Source organism: Schistocerca nitens, chromosome 3, assembly GCF_023898315.1.
Source record: "Schistocerca nitens isolate TAMUIC-IGC-003100 chromosome 3, iqSchNite1.1, whole genome shotgun sequence".
NCBI lineage: Eukaryota > Metazoa > Arthropoda > Insecta > Orthoptera > Acrididae > Schistocerca > Schistocerca nitens.
In genome coordinates this window covers 699,985,077-700,001,871 of record NC_064616.1, presented here as the reverse complement: position 1 = coordinate 700,001,871, position 16,795 = coordinate 699,985,077, and positions in this window count along the sequence as shown.

The following is a 16,795-nucleotide window of genomic DNA, read 5'->3' as shown; positions in this document are numbered from 1 at the left end:
AAAACGTAAGTCCATGCTGTCACTTTGTTTAGTTCGTTTTACTTACGTGTTGTATTGATAAATGTCATGGTAGCCGTTATGATGTGGAACGTGTCAGGTACTTAAGAAATGCGCACATGAATGAAGTTAAAAAAAGAAAAAAAAGCTTAAAATTTTTGTTACCTACCCCATGCTTTTAAAGGGCACAAAGTACATATATTATACCTATAGATTAATTTATTCCTATTCAAAAATTCATCTTGGTATAGAGGGAGTTGCCAAGGAGATATGATTTCAATTTATTTTTAAAAGTGTTACTGCCGTCAGTGAGACACTGTATTTCACCTGGTAATTTATCGGTGAGTTTTACAGCAGCATATTTTACCCCTTTCTAGGCCAAAGATAGGTTAAGCAGAGGATAGTGTAAGTCTTTCTTTCTTCTGGTATTATAATCATGAGCGTCGCTGTTGTTTTTAAACTGGTCCATGTTGTTGAGAACAAATTTCGTTACTGAGTAATTGTACTGTGAGGCTGTTCTAAGAATTCCTAATCTTTTAACGAGATGGCCGGCCGGTGTGGCCGTGCGGTTCTAGACGATTCAGTCTGGAACCGCGTGACCGCTACGGTCGCAGGTTCGAATCCTGCCTCGGGCATGGATGTATATGATGTCCTTAGGTTAGTTAGGTTTAATTAGTTCTAAGTTCTAGGCGACTGATGACCTCAGAAGTGAAGTTGCATAGTGCTCAGAGCCATTTGAACCATTTTTTTTAACGAGATGCCTACAAGATGTGCGACTATGATCCCCACACATTATTCTAACCACTTTCTTCTGAGTATTGAATACTTTTTGCCTAAGTGTTGAGTTACCCCAAAATATTATTCTGTATAACATCAGAGAGTGAAAGTATGCAAAGTACGTTAGTTTGCTAATTTCTATATACTCAAAATTAGCAATTATTCTGATTGCAAAAGTCGCTGAACCTAGTCCCTTGAGGATAACCAAAATTTGAATTTTCCAATTAAGATTCTCATCTACATGTACACCCAAAAACTTAGTATTCTCTACCCTGGCTACTGACTTCTGTTGATATGTTATATTTATTGAAGGAACAGTACTCCTTTCAGTAGAAAATAGGATGAACTGTGTTTTTTCAAAGTTAAGAGCAAGCCCAGTCGCAGAAAACCAATCAATAACTTTTCCAAAGACATTATTTGTATCATTTTCTATTTGAGTTTCTTTTACTGGATTAATAATGATGCTTGTATCATCTACAAACTGTCAGTTTAGCTTCTTGTTTCAGATGAGAAGAGAGGTCATTCACATATATCAAGAACAGAAGGGGACCCATGATCGAACCCTGTAGAACACCTAATATAATTTCACTCCAGTTAGATGAAGTGAAAAACTTCCTTAAATCACTTAAACCATATAAAGAAACTTTTTGCTTCCTGTTCTGTAGATATGACTTAAACCACTCACATTCTGCTCCAATTATACCGTAGAATTGTAATTTCTGTAACATAATGCCATGGTTTATACAATCAAACACTTTGGATAAGTCATAGAAAATACGTATTGGTGACATTTTTGTATTTAAAGACTCTATTACTTGGGCAGTGAAACTATGTATTGCTGTCTCAGTGGAGCAGCATTTTTGAAATCCAAACTGTGATTTACTAAGTATCCCATTACTGCTGAGTTGGCTAACCACTCTTGAGTACATTACTTTCTCGACAATTTTAAGGATACTGGCTGGTAATTATTGACATCTGTGGTGTCCTCTTTTTTGTAGAGCGTCTTGACAATGTCGTATTTTAACCTGTCTGGGAAAATACCTTGAGTTAATGATGCATTACAGATGTGACTCACGTCAGCTGTAACCGCTCCACATTGTTTTACTATCTTGTTAGAGATGTCATCTACTCCGACAGAACATTTATTTTCCAAAAATTTGATGATTTTCCTTATTTTGCTAGAGGTTGTTAGATGAAAATTGGTCTGACTGGGATTTCTCAAAACTGACTCTTCCATGTGCTGCATGGCTTTATCTTGTGAACTATTCTCACCAATTTTTACACCTACACTTAAGAAATGATTGTCAAATACATTAGCTACTTGTGTACTGTTGGTTCAAATGGTCTCATTCTCTTCAATAGTAATACTACCTGCCCCAGTGGTTACTTTTCCTGTCTCTCATCTAACAACATTCCATACTGATTTGGTTTTATGGACCGAGTTGTTAATTTCACCTCTAATATACATATTTTTTGATTACCTGACAACTTTTCTCACCATGTTACAATAATCTTTATAGTGTAAAATTACTTCTGGGTTTTTACTAAATCTTGCTGCCTCTTAGAATTTTCTTTTCTTTTCTGAAGACACTTTAATACCTGTAGTGATCCAAGGTTTCTTTGAAAACTGTTTGGTGTTACCTTTAGTAATTTTTTGGGGGCAACAGTGTTCAAAAAGGGATATAAATTTATCAAGAAATATGTTGCATTTATCATTGGCATTTGGCTCATTTATATACATCACCCCAATTAACATTTCTTAAACTTTCTCTGAAATTCTCTATAGATACCGGGTTGACCAGCCTTACACTTTTACTTAGCGGTTTCTGAACTGCACATCCTTGTAAGTTAATCAGCAGTGCATCATGGTCTGCTAATCCATTTATCACAGGGAGAGCATGTGTTAGTTTTACATCCTCCTGCTGCACAAGTACATTATTTATTAGAGTGCTACTGTCTTGAGCTATACGTGTAGGGAAATTGATCACTGATGCTAAGTTATATGTGATTAATAACACTTCCAGTTCACTTTTCCTATCATAACTGCTTAAAAGTTTACAATGAAATCGCCACAGATTAATAACTTCTTCTTTTTGTCTGACAGTCAGCATAATAGGCAGTCAAACTTTTTTATGACTAGCTCCCAATCTCCTAATCGGGACCTGTACACTGTTGCTAATATCAACACTACATTATCTAGCTGTAGTTCGCATGCACAAACTTCAAAGTGCTAATCGACACGAAGTTTGCTTACTTCTACTGTTGTGTACTTATACCCTTGTTTTGTGCAAATGGCAACTCCTCCTTTATCCATGCTAGATCTGCAAGTGTAAGATGCCAAATTGTACCCATTTATACTGGCACTTTCCATCCCCACATTTACCTGGTGTTCAGTCAGACAAAGTATATCAATCTCATTCTTATTTTTGAGATCATCTAAACACACTAACAGCTCATCTACCTGATTTTTTATTCCCCTAATATTTTGATGAAGTTACTTGATGCTACCCGTAGCTTTATCCCTATTTCCTGAACATTAAACTTCTTTTATTCTATTTTTCTTGATTATTGTCTGTCTGGACTTCGTTTTTAACCTAAAAAACCTGTCTGCCTGGTCCCATTAACCACAGGGATCATCCCTTGTGTGACTGTGGCCCTCCTTACGGTATCTGCTAATAGAGAAGCTAACTTATCTTTCCCTTTCCTGTTTAGATGCAGGGCATGTGTAGTGTATCCCCACCTACCAGTATCATCAACTGGAAAAAACACTCACCTGAGATTTTGCCGGTGTCTGGAGCATCCTGTTCAGCACAGTGTTAACATGCCTTACAGCAGTGTTTACCCCAGATTTGTGTGCCCAGTTTCTGCTCCTATTTTGCCCACGTCACTCGTAATACTATACCTCCTGGTCAGAGTCTAGTCATTCGTACGCAGACATCTTAAGAGCTCGTCTCATACAGTATGCGTCTGAGTAACAGATACGAATTGGATCCTTCACATCTGACGATCCATCAGCTTAAGAAAACTTTCAAGAAGCATCCATGATTGCTTGACTAACGGGTAGTAGTAGTAGTAGTAGTAGTAGTAGTAGTAGTAATAGTAGTGCTAGTAGCAATTTTACTCATCTGTAGATCAGTTTCGCAAGGATATTAGAAATGTCATGGTATGGTATAAAACATAATTCATATAAACAGGTTCATACATATAGGTTATAAAATAAATAAATAAAATAAAATAAAATATTAATTATTAATTTGTATTATAGTGATTGGTTGTAATTAATATTTGTTTATCTGGAACGTGGACGTTTAATTATTTGGTATCAGAACGCTTGACAATGGCTTTTTCGTAAATGCAATGTTATTCGTAGTTGACCGTGAATTAAGACTCAAATAATCGGACTTCGTATTTAAATCGTTTCCAAAGACTGCTGCGGTAGGTGCGGACTCAAAATCTCAATATTAGAATAATTTGCTAGCCATGTCAATACGTCGTACAGAGGTGACTGTCTACTAAACATAAAAAAGTTTACACAGTTAGTTAAATCAGATATATTCAACGAATAAGCCTACAGTTAAATAATTCAACTTACTTTAATAAATATAGATTCTTTACAGTATTGAGTGCATAGTAAGATTGCAACTCGCAGTGTTCTTATATAACATCAAATATGGCGGTGTGCCAGTTAATAAAATATACATGCTTCCAGCCTCAGCTATTCTTCTCGACCTGCTTCTTCTTAATGAAACATAAGAGTGTCATAATTGTATTTTGTTTTATCAGCGGCATAGCGCTGCCGTTCTGTGCCATAGGCTTTATTTATTTGTCAGAGATTAAGATTTCGCGTTTCCGAGGAAACTCACGCACGGCATGCAAATGTGCCTTTATAAGGTCTAGTCTAACAAGGCCAGGACAGTTAGTTGACCGTGGCCTTATCTCGTAGTCAGAATCACCCTAGCAGTACTATAGGGAAACCACGGATAAGCTGTATCAGGACGGCTTGTATCTCTCCGAATACAAGGTCAGTCTCTTTAAAACAGCGCAGCGTCATACAGTTTATCCCTAGTGTACAATTCTTGTAAAGAAGTTATTTAATGACCTAAAACTTATTTATACAGAGTTTAGTGTAGCCATCGCTGAGTTTTGTCTTCTGATTATACTGTTTGTAATCAGTGTCGCCATTTTCCATGTAATCGTATACAAAGTCTGGATTTCTGTATAGTTTGTTGAATCTGATCAATTAACTACTGGCAAACTGAATTCCTCAGCCAACTCCGGAAACGTGGTTGGACAGCTAGGAAGGTAAGCGTTTTCTTTCGTGAAAACCAGAAATTATTGTTCAGATCTCTATACAGAAACCAGTTTTAATACGTCAGCTATTTTAGAAACAGCGTACATAGAGCTTCGGACTGAAAGATTCATTCCAACTGAATAAAATATATCCGTCCAGTTCGAAACACTGTTCGTCAGTAGTCGAAAAAAAAATGGAAGGAAACTTAGAGCTTATCGTCCCGTCGACGACGAGGGCATTAGAGACTGAACACTAACTCGGATTAGGCAAGGTGCCCTTTCAAAGAAACCATCCCGGCATTTGCCTTAGACAGTTTCGCGAAATCGCGGAAAACCTAAATCTGGACAGCGGGATAGGGAAGGGATCTGAACCGTCGTCCTTCCAGATGTGAGTCTAGTGTGCTAACGACTGCACCAGCTCGCTTGGCGTCAGTAGTCGAGAATACTCCTTAGTTGTGCATCCCATTCTACGTGTAGAATTAAAATAATAAATATCGAAATTAGGTCCTGTATAAAGTTAAGGGCACATCATTTTTGTATCTCTGATTATTACTGCTAGTGTTCTATCACGACAATTTTGGGAAGTTCACTCCGAAACAATAAAAAAAAGAAAATTTAGTACGGGAGGGGAAGTGGGAAAGCAATAGCAATCAAACCATTATTAGGGGACACTGATGACTGATCCAATTTAATTATTGTAACGTCACTCTTCCACCATCCATCACTCACTACCTAACCGTCAGAGACGGCATTCTCGGATTTGTGTCTACAGTGCAGAATCTATGATCGTCCCTCTTGGCATATTTGGGCGGATACGATCATCAACGTGACTCTTCTCTGCAGGCCAACGACATCTTGCCAGATCATGTGTCATGCTGTCACTGCTTGAGGCTAAGCCAAATTAGACCAGCTCTGACTCACAGAAGATTCACACCAACGGCAGCATACAGTGTTGTACAGTTACTTCATCCACAATACTGATCTTGTGTGGACGGAGATTTCAGAATTTCCCACACTAAATGAGCAGAAATTGATAAACCCGTTTAGGACAGATATCCTGTACTGTAAACACACAAGCGAACCTTTCAATACACGTGAAACGTGACGCGTTCAGAGAAGCAGACAATAAAACAGTAGCTGGCTAAAAACTATCTTATTCTAATATTTAGACCGTATATGGAGCTGCCCGGTGAGTCTTAACAAATTCAATTTTTACTAATTCATGACGACGGCACATTTTGTTGTTTAAGTCGACAGCACGATCAAAGACGATTATGTCAGTAAAATTCGGGTGATACAATACAGCAGAACAACGGTCCAAGAATTTACGGGTATATCGCAGAGGTCCATTTAGTGTGGAAATACGCACACGCATTTTACTCGCCGATGGCGAATTTGCTAGGGACCTAACAACCGCCCAGAAAGTTCCAACGTGCGTCATCTACCATCATTAATATGCAAGATCAAATGGATTTTGTTATCACACCTCCTGTTAATAACTTATGCCTTGATTTCCTCATTGGTTTGGACACGGGCACATATTCTGTCGTAGTTAACAAACACACTAAGGTGACAGAAGTCATGAGATACCTTTTAATTTCGAGTCGGACCACCTTTCGCTCAGCGTACTCCAGCAACTCGGCGTAGCATGGACTCAACATCTCTTCGGAAGTCGCCTGTAGAAATATTGAACGATGCTGCCTCTTTATCCGTCCGTACTTGCGAAAGTGTTGCCAGTGCAGGATTTTGTGCATGAACTGACCTCTAGAATATTTTCCACAGATGTCCAATGGAATTCACACTGGGTGATCTGGGTGGCCAAATCATTCGCTCGAATCATCCAGAGTATTCTTCAAACCATTGGATTTGGAACGGTCATACTCAACTCCTTGCAATTAATTAAGTGTATTTTTTTCCAAATAATTTTTCAACATCTTGGATCCATACTGACCAAAGATAGTCGCAGGTCCATATCAGTCCACGTTGAAGTGATGGAAAACCCCCTTGTGCCCAAAATGTGAAGCAACTCCATTCGTTCTTGGATAAAATAAATTATCATGCTAAATTTATGCCGGCCAGAGTGGCCGAGCGGTTCTGGGCGCTACAGTCTGGATCCGCGCGACCGCTACGGTCGCAGGTTCGAATCCTGCCTCGGGCATGGATGTGTGTGATGCCCTTAGGTTAGTTAGGCTTAAGTAGTTCTAAGTTCTAGGGGACTGAGACCTCAGAAGTTAAGTCCCATAGTGCTCAGAGCCATTTGAACCATTTTTTTGCTAAAATTATACCAAATGCTACACAGGTGATATACCCATCAATTAGCTTCAAACAAATAAATAAATGATGATGATGATGGTGGTGGTGGTGGTGGTGTGTTTTGGGCACAAGAAATAAACTCATCGACGTCCATACGATCGTTGTTATGATCATGATCTGGTCCATTAGACAGGAAAGGATCAGTTGTTTTTCGTCCCCAGCTTGGATGTTGGGGAGGAAGTAGGGCTGTTTATTCTTCCAGACAGTTGGTTCTGCTGGCACCATTATTTCGTCTGTAGGAAATCTAGATTGTTTCAGCAGTGACGCAGATTTTAAGATACATTTGCAACTGTAGGTTGTTGTGCTCAGTTCAGCTGTCAACGTCTGCGGGCCACATTACTCCTTTTTAAGGGCTGCTTCAATGATAAGGTGAATGATTTGACGAAAGTGGCCTTATATGTCTTTCTCGCTTCAGAGCATCAGACGCGTTTTGTAACTTACATCTCTCGGATTTTCATCTCTTCTGCAAAGATAGGACATTCCTTACTCTGTACTTGATGGTTTCTGTAGCAGTTGACACACGCGGGCGAGGCAGTGCACCAGAATCGTACCTCTACACAGCCTCTTAATTGATTTAAGTTTTGCTCAAAGTCCCTGTAATGCTTGTGTCTTATATTGATAGACATGTCACATGGACTAACCACACGAGTTCTCTTTGTGATTTTGGTGTTAATTCTGCCCAATGGACCACCCAAATTGCTGGGAGTGTTTGAGATTGATGTATGATTCATGAACGTTTCGTGAGCAGCCAAGAAAACAAGAGTCCACCATGCTAGAGCCCCCAAAGGGTTGCCAGCAAGCGGCTGCTCCACCTCACCTGAGTGCAGCACAGTTGATAGTCCATGTTTTCTTACAGGAAATAAAATTCCATATGGTCATAGACAACGAGTCACTTATTTTGCTTCTTGTCCCTAAGAAAATCTACCAGATATGAGGGCGGAACAATTACAGTAGTGGGCACTGTTTTTGAGCAAAAGCTACTAAGAGACTCACTACCAGCCCACCACTCAACATGCCAAAGTCAATGCTCAGTTGTGCCAAGTGATGGTTCCTGATCACGAGTTAGCTGAATAAAGGAATTTTGTTACAGCTTGATCAAAACATCATTGATGTGTTGGACAAATTTATAGTGATGGCTCTCGATGTGGCTGGAATCACAGATAAAAACCCAACATTTCACAAAGAAGAATATATACGCAATAGTTTTGTGTAAAAAAGCACTTAGAGTTGAGGATGCGGCACTATCGATATACCTGTATTTTTCTATGTGCCACACGCTCAAAGTTATTCTGGGGGACGCATGCTGGCTTCAGAAGAGTCCAAGTGTCAGACTGTGGTCCTGACTGTACTTTGGCTTCACATCATCAAACTATTACATGAGCCACAATGAGGGATGATGGCAGTGGCCAGGTATAATTTATATTGTCTGTTCATTGACGCTGATGTTGAATACACAGAAAACAAGTGCAAAAAGCCAGTTAGAACCAGAATGACGTTCTCTCGAGGACCTATTCCCACTCAGCCTTAGGGCCACATCTGTGTCTACTTCACAAGCTGGTTAAAGGACACTATGTGGTTACTTGTTACTGACATCCTATCTGACTTTCCATATGTGGCCCAGGTGTCACCTATCTGTTAGTAGCTACAAACCATGGCCTAGAGATGATCCTCACCAACGAGTGAACGCCACAAACTATCATATCCACCATTGGCTCATGCATCACATCAGGAAAGTTCCATTTCTTTTTCCAGCAGAATGATGTAATACATTTCCCTAGCACTCCACTACATCTCGCATCAAAATCTGATGTGTAGCAGTTGGTCAACGCTTTCCAGGCCTAAATGACAGAAACGATGATCACAGTGATGTCTGCCGGCTTGGGTGGCCGAGCGGTTCTAGGCGCTACAGTCTGGAACCGCGCGACCGCTACGGTCGCAGGTTCGAATCCTGCCTCGGGCATAGATGTGTGTGATGTCCTTAGGTTAGTTAGGTTTACATAGTTCTAAGTTCTAGGAGACTAATGACCTTAGTAGTTAAGTCCCATAGTGCTCAGAGCCATTTGAACCATTGTGAACAGTGATGTCTGAGGAAGCTCTGACACAAGTTCTCATTTCGAGTAGATCAGGTAGAACACAGCCATAGCCCAGCTCGAGATGATACATAACTGTAGCCACCATACATTTTTCGATCAGGTTCATCCACGCCAGTCAACCTAGTGTTCAGTTCTTCACCCATACAACTGTTCAAATTCTCTGGTCTGGGCCGACAAATATGGCCATACACCAGGGTGGATTCAATGGCTCGTCACTGGTCGTAGGGGATGGGGACGTTAATTTTCTGAATTATCAATCATAAAAGAGAACCTATGTGACATCGCCATCAGTTCTAGCCTCAAAAACTGAATGCTGCTCTCAACACAACCTCTTCATAGACATAGTAACCATCAGAAGTCGCCACCACAGATGATTATGCTTCCCACCATGCCCAGATCCAGGCAGTTGCCTTCCAGACTGGTACACACTGCCTGCCAAAGCTCCTCACTTCCGCCAAAGCATGGGTACAATCTTCGCCCTGTTGTAACCCCACCAGGTAGTGATCCCCGTGGGCAACAAACTATAAGGAGCCTATAGAGGTCGAACCGCTGCTCACAGTTGTGAGAGTCCCGTCCCTGCCAGTAGAATCAGTCCCTGAGGCCCCGCCCGCCCTACCAACTATCACTGCGTCGTTGACAGGAACACCCGCCTCTCCTGCCCGCCTGCGCCTCCAGACTCAATTCGACACATGCCATTAACGCCTCAACGGACCAGTTAAAGGGAGGAAGGCTCTCATATCCCTCTACTTCAGCAATATGAAGAACAACTCCGAGAGGATGGTGATGATATTGTTAGTGAGGCAGATAGTGCCGTTTTCGACGGCCACGACTTCAGGGGTCGCTGCAAATACATCGTATGGAAGCGGTCGTTGGCCCTTTACATGAAATAAATAACAGGTCCAGTGCGCTGACTGGCATTTCGTATCGTAACATTGGAATACCGTTAGGTCGCTTATCTCGTACTGACTTGTAACTCAAAGTCATTGTGTGTTGTTGTTCAGAACAATCCTGACTTTGTTCATCGGTAATTAGTAATTACCTCCAGTCACAATGTTTGCTCTGTACTGCATTTTTGGCCAGTTACATAGCGTCGGTGATTCCCACACGTAGTAAGCCGCGGTGAACTGCCTAGTTTCTGTCAGGCTACGACACAAACCCTACCTTCCGAGAGAAGGCAGGGAATATGTTACTAACCCTTATGAACTTATCACGTACTAACCAATATGGTAAACTTACGGAATATCTGGATAGCGAAGCACCACGCAGTCGTTCATTTTTCCTGCGCGTAATTCGTGAGTGGAATCGCAGGCGACACAAATGATACTCGTACACACTTCATCCTGTAGGTCTTTTAGTCTGATGGTAAAGTACGAGATTGGAGACCGTAAGGTCGTGGGAGCGCATCCCAGCCAGACACCCCAATTTCACAGTCCGCGTTTGCGCTTATCTTGAACTGCCAATGGTATGTAGATATGACAGAGACGACACGTGGTTCGCCTCTCTCCCCAGTAAGATTTCCGGGATGCGTTACGAGCACGCAAGTCGCAGAACTTGAAACAGACTACTAAACTTCCCTCTAGAGAGACTCCCATTCAGTCATACCATATGAATTTATTTTTTACCATGTATGCTGCATCATACGTAGTAAATTAAAAATGCACTTGTAGATGTGCTACAGAAAGAAGACTTTTCAGACATTGTAACCTGCATTACCAGGAACTGTGTTAATTGCTCCCATTTCACTTATGCGGCACCTAGCCCACATCGTAAGGTTCTTCATGGATACTCTGCAAATCACATTTAAGTGCCTGGCACTATTATTCCAATCTCGCATAGCGCGCGGAAAGAAGGAACACCTATATCTTTCCGTACGAGCTCCGATTTCCCTTATTTTATAAAATGGTTCAGATGGCTCTGAGCACTATGGGACTTAAGGTCTGAGGTCATCAGTCCCCTAGAACTTAGAACTACTTAAACCTAACCAACCTAAGGACATCACACTCATCCATGCCCAAGGCAGGATTCGAACCTGCGACCGTAGCGGTCGCGCGGTTCCAGACGGAAGCGCCTAGAATCGCTCTGTCACACCGGCCGGTCTTATTTTATCGTGGTGATCGTTTCTCCCTATGTAGGTCGGTGTCAACAAAATATTTTTCCGTTCTGAGAAGAAAGTTAGTGATTGGAATTTCGTGAGAAGATTCCGTTGCAACAGAAAACGCCTTTCTTTTAATCATGTCCAGCCCAAATCCTGTATCTTTTCTGTGGCACTCTCTCCCATATTTCGCGATAATACAAAACACGCTACCCTTCTTTGAACTTTTTCGATGTACTCCGTCAGTCCTATCTGGTAAAGATCCCACGCCGCGCAGCAGTATTCTAAAACAGGACGGACAAGCGTAGTGTAGGCAGTCTCCTCAGTAGATCTGTTACATTTTCTAAGTGTCCTGCCAATAAAACGCAGTCTTTGGTTAGCCTTCCCCACAACATTTTCTATGTGTTCCTCCCAATTTAAGTTATTCCCAATTGTAATACCTAGGTATTTAGTTGAATTTGCGGCTTTTAGATTAGACTGATTTATCGTGTAACCGAAGATTAACGAATTCCTTTTAGCACTCATGTGGATGCTCACACTTTTCGTTATTTAGGGTCAACTGCCAATTTTCGTACCATTTAGATATCTTTTCTAAATCGTTTTGCAATTTGTTTTGATCTTCTGATGACTTTATTAGTCGATAAACGACAGTGTCATCTGCAAACAACCTTAGACGACTGCTCAGATAGTCTCCCAAATTGTCTGTATAGATAAGGAACAGCAAAGGGCCTATAACACTACCTTGGGGAACGTCAGAAATCGCTTCTTGTTATTTTATCAATATAGTTTCCTCTCTCATTGTCATAGCGTGCCTTTTATTAATTGATAGACATACTGTGTGAAGCTAAGGACTTCGCTATACATTAAACTTCCAATGTATTTAGTAATAAACTTGTAACGGACCTCCGAGCACTCACTGTTTTTCATTGCCTTGAATGTGTTGAGACAAGCTTTTGAAAAGGAGGGAGGGAAGAGCAGGGTATAAATCCCGCCGAGAACAAGGTCAACAGAGATAGGGCACAAACTCGGATTGGAGAGGGATGTCAGTCAGGTATTTTTAAAAGGAGCTGTCCCAGAATTTACCTTAAGCGATCTGGCGAAATCGAGGAACACCTTTAAAATTCAAATATTTCAAGGATTGTTAAACAAAATGAAAATATTATTTGTTTATATAAATCAAAATATGAATAAGTACTTTATTTTGTGAATGCTTCAGCATTCTACAATTATTTTTATTTCTTATAGAAACAGTCACTGCAGCACGCTTTAACAGTAACAATTAAAAGCTTGTTACTGTTGTTTTGTCTATAAGACATTAAAGTAATACATGTAAATTACTACTGTCTGTGCACGGTGTGCCATTATTGTATTCCGTAATATGTCGTTAGCTAACTTAATATTTAATGTTGTGAGGCTCTGAATGAGCCTACAGGAGAGTGATTATTCACTGGCACGACGCACAACGTATAGTCGTGGTCCAGAGGTCAAAATGAGAAACACGTAGTCCCGAATTCCATTGGTAGTTTCGGTAAAAAACTCTGACCATAAATTCAACAAGAGCATGTAACAAGTAAACTGTAACTGTTAATTTCCAGTGAAATTGTATACTAGTATGTGTGAACGTTTCATTCAGACGGGAAATCTGTCTACATCTACACCATACTCCGAAAGCCCCATAATGGTGTGGGTGAGGGAGGATACTTTAAGTACCACTAACTGATCCACTCTACCCTGTTCCATTCGCGAATGTCACGTGGGAAGAATGATTGTTGGTAAGCTTTTGTGTTGGCTCCAATTTCTCCAATTTTCTCTTCGTAGCCTTTACGCGATTTGTGTGGGAGGAAGTAATATACTGTCCGACTCTCCAGTAGGATGTACAACGCCCCCTTGAACCAACGGCCAACGGAGTTTTTTGTGCATGTCGGTAACGCTCTCGCACCAACTAAACGATCCCGTGACGAAACGCGCCGCTCTTCATTGGATCTTCTCTATCCCTTCTATCAGTCCTACCTGGTAAGGATCTCATATTGATGCACAATACTCAAGAGTCGGTCGAACAAGCGTCTTATAAGCCATTTCTTTCCGGGATGTGTCACATTTGCTTAAGATTTTTCCTATTAACCTGTCCGTCATCTGCTTTTTCTACTATTTCTTTTATGTGGTCTGGGTAGTTAGGCCTAGGTATTTTATGGTAGATGCTATTTCCAAACGTTTCTCATCAATAGTGTAGTTGTGCTCTAGTGGCTAATGAGCATAATAGGTCGGTGTTTAGGTGATGTTGAGGAACGTTAGATTTTGTGCTGTTAATACGTATTCTTTACCAGCCAATAAAACGTAGGTAGTGATAACTTGATTGTGGTCATACTGGTGATGGTAGCTGGAAAGCGAAATTGTGGTCCTGCTATATCACAAGCTGTACCATTTATCAATATACCAATTTTTCGTATCTCTACTTTGGTCGAGAGCGTCGGTTTTCCATTTTTATAACAGTTTACGTTGACAACTTCCGGCGATAAAACTGAATAACCACTCTCTGGAAATGTGGTCGACTGGCCAACACTTCTCTTCGACACTCTGCTTTACATAATAAAAACTATGCCTCACATGCCCAAGCGATTTCCTGTGTCACTCTGACTGGACAAACCATGATGCTTCATCTTAGGTAGTATTTAATTACAATGAGGTGACAGAAGATATGCGATACCTCCTAATATCCTGTCGGACCCCCTTTTGCACGGCGTAGTTCAGCGATTCGATGTGGCGTGGACTCAAAAACGCGTTGGAAGTCCCCTGCAGAAATATTGAGCCATTCTGCCAATAGCGGTCCGTAAATGTGAAAATGTTGCCAATGCAGGATTTTGTGCATGAACTGACCTCTCGATTATGTCCCATAAATGTTGGATGGTATTCATGATCATTTGCTCAAATTGTCCAGAATTTTTTTCAAACCAATCACGAAGAAGCGTGCCCCAGTGACATGACGCATTGTCATCCATAAAAATTCCATCGTTGTTTGGGAACATGAAGTACATGAATGGATGCAAATGGTCTCCAAGTAATCGAACATAACCATATCGAGTCAACGATTGGTTCAGTTGGATTAGTGGACCCAGTTCACACCGTGTAAACACAGCCAACACCATTATGGAGCCACCACCAGCTTGCAAAGTGCCTTTTTGAGAACTTGGGTCCATGGCTTCATGGGATCCCTGGAATCCCACGATCAACTCTTACCAACCGGGACTCATCTGACCAGGCTGCAGTTTTCCAGTCGTCTAGGGTCCAACCGACATGGTCATGAGCCCAAGAGACGTGCTGCAGGCGATGTCCATTAACGCCAAATTTAGCCACACTATCTCCCCCTTATCTGTCAATGTGTGTAAACGAAACAAATAAAAAGGAAATAAACTCTAACCTACCTGTTGAGAAATAATCCCCAACACAAACTTCTGAACTATTTTGTATATGATACACCAATAAACTCATAGTAATACTTAAAGGTAGCTAATGTACGGCAAACTGTAACAATAACTTAAAAAATCTGATAATAACCTAAGTGCATAACGTAATTTGCATCTCTCTTGATCGTCATTAGGAATCCATTTTCCAATCCTTTTAGATGCTTTCTTCGATACTGGTGAAGCTGATGGAAATTGTGGTAATGCATTGACAGCTTATTTGAACAGTTTAACCTACTCACATGAACAACGCTTTTTTTGCCATAAACTGCAATTTAATGTTTACCGGCGAAGTTATTTCACTGACTTGGTATGGGCTATGGTATCTGGCTAAAAACTTTTTGATTTTATCTTTAGGTGTATGTGGGTTTCTTAACAATACCTGTTTATCAACTCTGTGTTGTGGTAGTTTCCCTACCTGTTGTCCTGTCTGTTCCTGATGTTCTAAGGCTTTGGTGTTGGCTCATTCACTCTTTGTCAAAACTCTCATAAACGTTCAGTAAATGCCGTTACTGACTCACTGTCAACGCCAAGGTTGGGTTCTATCGTGTGAAAAGGAGATGGCATCTTTCTGCTGTAAAACACCTTGTATTGTGAAAAATTGGTGTGGACTTTAGAGGTGTACACTAAAATTATGATTGCTAGGTATGTGTCCCAGCCGTTGCGTTGACTGTTGACGTAATGGCTTAGCATTTTGGAAACAGTTGTATGCACTCTTTCTGTATGTCCATTTTCATGTGGATGAAAAAGGTTTGTTAGTATCTTACGAATGCAAAGCAAACGACTCAACTGCTTCATTAGATACTATATGATATTTGTACCTTAACCTGTTCTTATGGTATCCGATACTCCAGGTTAAAGGGCCCAGTTATTTATCGTGAATTATGCTACTGGGTTGACTTATTGGTCTGGAATTGCTACCATTTCAATGTATCGAAATAAATAATATATTATTGTTAATACAGACTTATTTCCTGTAGGGGTTCTATTACATGGTTCTAAAATATTGAGTGCAATCATTTAACATGGTTTGTTCACCTTTACTAATCTTTGCAATAGGACTTTCCAATGACTAAGGTCGCCTTCTGTAAACAAGGCATAAAGTTTTTTACATATTGTTTCATATCATATCTACTAGTTTTCCACCAGTTTTCTTCAGCGACCCTTCTCTCCATAGTTCTGTGACTGCCATAGAATGCTAACATGTGATCATTCACTTGCTGCAAAACTTTGTTCCTGAACACTGCTGGAACCACAACGTGTGGTCCACAATTTGAGCGCAGTGGTTAGCACACTGGACTCGCATTCGGGTGACGACGGTTCAATTCCGCGTCCAGCCATCCCGATTTAGGTTTTCCGTGATTTCCCAAAATCGCTCCAGGCAAATGCCTGGGTGGTTCCTTTGAAAGGGCACGGCCGACTTCCTTCCTCGTTCTCTCGTCCTTTCCTAATCCGATGAGACCGACGACCTCTCAGTTTGGTCTCTTCCCCCAAACAACCCAACCAACCCACAATTTGACAATCTGCGGAGTACGATATCACGCATCACGAACTGTGGCTGTAGTCTGGGTGTCTGACACCATGTATGCTGTTTCCGCTTTCTGCCATTGAGCCACACTCTTACCAAGTGTTTGGAGTACTCCTATTTTTCTGCTTAACATAAGTGTCTTCGCATGCTTCTTCTTTGGTTTATGAACTATCTCAATCAAATTCATCCAGTCTGAGTGCCCATTTCGTCAATTAACTGGAAGGATCCTTTAATCCCAACAATCATT